This window comes from Myotis brandtii, unplaced genomic scaffold, assembly GCF_000412655.1.
Source record: "Myotis brandtii unplaced genomic scaffold, ASM41265v1 scaffold188, whole genome shotgun sequence".
Classification (NCBI taxonomy): Eukaryota; Metazoa; Chordata; class Mammalia; order Chiroptera; family Vespertilionidae; genus Myotis; species Myotis brandtii.
Window position 1 is genome coordinate 94482 of NW_005356985.1, and position 4471 is coordinate 98952.

Consider the following 4471-nt stretch of genomic DNA (forward strand, 5'->3'; position numbering starts at 1 on the left):
GCAGGGCGGGCTCCCAGGGAGTCCTGACCCAGGGGGCAGAGGCTGGGTGTGCACCCCGGGCTGTGGGTGCTGCGGGTGGCGCTCCCCGCTCCCCGGAAGGGAACCGTTGAGTCATGCTTGCTGCTGGGTGTGTGTGGGAGAGGGAGCTGGGCTGCCCCCTCCCAGGGCTGGGTGGGCCCTTTGCCGCTTGCCTTGCCTTGGGGAGGTCCAGGAAGGACCCTGTGTGTCCTGTGTCCTCTCTGCTCCCAGCTGCGGAGTGCCCCACGGGGAGAGGCCTTTGGGCTGCTGGCAGGTGCCCAGTGGTCAGGCCCTGGCTCAGAGAGAGGGGGTCTTGGCAGGTCACTCCGGGCTGGCTTCCTGGAGGAAGCCTCTGTTTCCCATCTCCATGGAGGATGGGACAGCGCAGGGCTGAGTGAGTGAAAGTAAAAAGCCTCCCCCTCCCCCACCGCAGGGGCCGTTAGCAGACACCCAGTCCTCTCATCCTTTCTGCCCCTTCTCTTTCATGGCTCCCCGGTGCCTCACAGGGAGGGCAAGGGGCAGTGCAGCAGAGGAGACTTGAGGGTCTGTAGTTCCTCTTCATTCATTCAGCAGATTGTTACTGAGCACCTACTATGTGCCGGTCACTTTTTTAGCCCAGGGGACTGGACAGAGATCCTGCCCTTGGGTAGCCCATGTTCTAGAAGGGGGTCCTGTGATGTTGAAGAACACACCCCCTCAGTTTCCCCATCTTTAAAATGGGGGTGGCTAGTATCCTGCCTACAGGTCCTCGGTGTCTGTGAGCGTCAGGAGAGACGGTGGAGGAAGGAGCCGCCTGGGGATTATAAATTGGTAACTAGCAGTGGGAGTACGTTGAGCTCCCATGGTGCTCTGGGGCCTCACACGACAGCCACATACTCCTTCTCCCCATTTTACAGATGAAGAAACTGAGGCTTGGCCTTTGTCTGCACACCAGACTGAGCGCCAGTTGTTTGTAGGGTGTGGGGCTCAGGTGCCAGGGATGCAGAGGGAAGATCAGAAGCTCCTGCCTCAGGGAGGGCAGGGTCTAGTGGGTGAGACAATATCAAAACTATTAGAAGTAGAAGGATAGAGCTCTGGCCTCCCTGTGTGAAATCCGACGCTCACACTGTTGCATCTCGCTTGCATTTTGTGCTCAGAGCACAGGGTAGTCACCGATTTGGATGTCAGAGGGACTTGTGTTCAGATTCTGCTTCTGCTGTTTCCCATGCTGTGCAGCCTTGGACAAGTCACTAAACCTCTCTGAGCTTCACTTTCTTCCTTTGTGAAGGGAGAAGTGCTAATGACCTCCGAGGTTGCTGGGACAGTCAGCGATTATGCTAATATAGAGAGCACTCAACCCAGCGTTGGGTCTGTTAGGAGCATTTAATAACCGCGCCGTTAAAATGTAAAAGTCTTGTTCCTGTGAGAACTCCACGAGCAAATAGCGGATGCTGAGAGTTTTCAAAAGACCCAGGTGTGCGAATGCCTGTCCTACCTGGTCCTTTGGTCCACAGATGCTCGGATCCCCTTCCTATTCCGTCAGCAGGCCACTTTCCTTGTTTCCAGGCGTGTCCTCTCCTGGAACACCTCCCCCTGCTCTTCTCATGGCTGACTCCTTCTCATTCTTTGGGGCTCAAGTTAAATGCCATCTTCACAAGTAGGAGTCCTACTTGAGTTTCTGAGTCTCTTGTAAAGTCTCAAATACCTTGGGAAGAGCTTAGGTTTTGTTAGTCATTCACACCTTAGTGTGATTTAGAGCAGCATTTACTCTGGGTCTGGCTCTGGGCAGGCAGTGATGGACCAGACACAGGATCTCACAGCCAGGGGAGGTGGCCGGGAAGGTGGCAGGTGGCTGGGCCTCTTTGGGAAGCAACAGCCACTCCCAGACGCCTGACAGAGAATGCACTCTGGGGGCATGCTTTCTGCTGGGTCCACAGCTTTCCCTCCCTGCGGCATCTCTGCCCTTAAACTCTGTCATACGCACATGCCTCTTTCATCCATGGACAGAAATGTTCCCTTTTCTCTAACCCTGTATCCTTGCCGTCCTTGTGTGCGCCACGTGACTTCAGAGTAATCGGTTTATCTCTACAGAGTTGAGGGCAGAAAGGGGGAGCTCAGAGGAGGGAAGGGACTTACTCAGGAACTGGCAAGGTCAGGAGGGGACACAGGCCTCTCTCCATCCAGCATGTGGGCATTTTTTACCGCATGGGATTGCCTTCATGTTTTGAACTCGTGCCCTGGATAATGTCAGCTTTCTGCCCAGGCCTAAGCCCTGCTGGTGAGGGGGTGCCGCCTGGGGGAAACCCCGCCTCAGCCAGATTTGCACCCTGTGGTGGGTTTTGTGGCTGATTTCCCAACAGTTAGTCCTCACCCTCCGGAGAACATGGGTGGTTCCCAGCAGGAGACTTTAATCCAATTATGTGCAGCCAGCGTGATCCAAGGGCAGCCCCACTCCCCTCGCACCGACTGGCTCCAGGACAGGGAGGCAGCTGATCTGGGGTCGGGTGGGAAGGAGAGAGAGCGCAGGAAGCCAGCCCCGGCCTGTGATGGAGCACGGAAGCCCAGCCACCCCGCCGATGGCAGGGCAGAGTGAGTGAGAAGTGGGGGTGCAGGAGACACCTCCGACTCCTTGGATGAACCTGGCCTGATCTGCACCCGCCTCTGGATGTGCCAGGGGCTTAAGCCGAGTTGCTGTTACTTGCCGCCGATGGCACCCCCACTCGCACAGCCTTCACGGTTGTCCAGGCCCTGAGACAGCTGCCCGTCACTCGCCACCACCAGATTCAAGATTCACGAACCCCGGTGGGTTCTGAGTTGCTTGCTTTCTGTTGTAGGAAACGTCTTCCATCTCTTTTCTTGGGTTCCAATCGAAGCTTCGGGTTCTGGTTTCCTGCCTGGGGTTCTGAGCTGGCGTTTCCGGCCCAATGAGATACCCAGGATCTGGGGTCAGGACACCCGCGTCCCGTGGGGTCTGGCTGGGGTCTGGCCCTGGTCCCTAGTCCCGGGCGGGCTGCGCCGTCTCTCCCAGCCTCAGCTTCTTCTCCGGATTGTTGCTTAGGTCACTTGAAAGGAGGGATGTGCAATCGTTTGATGCTGCAACCTCTCCTCCATGAACTCCCCGCCCGAGGCTTTAAATAGCCTGGTGTATGGGACTCGCCCAGCCCAGGGCCTGGGCACAGCCAGCGTTTAATAAACATCGCCCGCTAACAGTGATGTCTGTTCTTTAGGGTCAGAGTCAGACTGGCCACCCAACGCCATCCCCACCCCGGAAACCGCAGCTAAGAGGGGCATTTGCTTATGGGGTGTGGGAGAGCCAGCCCAGGGGGTGAGGGGGAGCGCAGACTGGCCACCCAATGCCATCCCCACCCCGGAAACCGCAGCTAAGGGGGGCACTTGCTTATGGGGTGCGGGAGAGCCAGCCCAGGGAGTGTGGGAGAGCCAGCCTAGGGGGTGAGGGGGAGCCAGCCCAGGGGGTATGGGAGAGCCAGCCCAGGGGGTGAGGGGGAGCCAGCCTAGGGGGTGTGGGAGAGCCAGCCCAGGGGGTATGGGAGAGCCAGCCCAGGGGGTGCGGGAGAGCCAGCCTAGGGGGTGCAGGAGAGCCAGCCCAGGGGGTGCAGGAGAGCCAGCCCAGAAGGTACGGGAGAGCCAGCCCAGGGAGCCGGGGGAGCCAGCCTCTGACTTTGGAAAAGCAGGATGTGGGCTGCTCAGATCTTTGCTCCTTTGCCTCCATGTAGGAATGCCATTTGCATAAGCTTCCCTGGGATTTTACAAACTCACGCTGTCTCCATTTCAGGGTGGGGAGGGACAGAGGCTGCTGCAGGTCACTTTTGGGGGTCCTAGAGCACATGGCCTCCCCGAGCCTCAGTTTCCCGGCACCACTTCCCGCCCTGGGTGTCACAAGGCCCCAAGGAGCGAGGCCATGTGGACTCCAGAGGCCTGCCCTGTGCGGGGTATTGTCGCTCTCGGTTTCCCCAGACTGTCACGCTGTAGGCCACACTCGTTCACTGTTCATTAACCCTGACTCGAGCCACGGAGTAGGTTTTTCTCATTTTCTCTCTGCAAGGTGGGAATCGAATTCTAATCAGTGTTTCCACACCACCGCCTGGTTGTGTACTTGCGACAGCTTTTGGCGTTTGTCCTGAAAGACCGCAGAGCCACGGGGTGTTTCTGTACGAGGTGTCTGAGGTCTTGGGAGGGGCGCCTGTGACATGCTGGGCCTCAGGGAGACGGTGCGAGGGGCAGTGCCGATGCGCAGAGAGGAGGCCGGCCGTCCCTCCCAGATGCCCTGTTCCAGCTGGGGGTCGTTCCTCCCGTCTTTTTAACAGGCCCGTGTCCGTGTGTAAGAAGCGCTGTATCTCTCCTTGCAAACCGTTTTGAAAGCTGCTCCCTAGTTACGCACGAGGTTGTAGGCATTTTCCAGGGCTTTGCTGCAGGCCTGGCTTCGCGTGTGCAGCTGCGCGGGCATGTGGGGCCC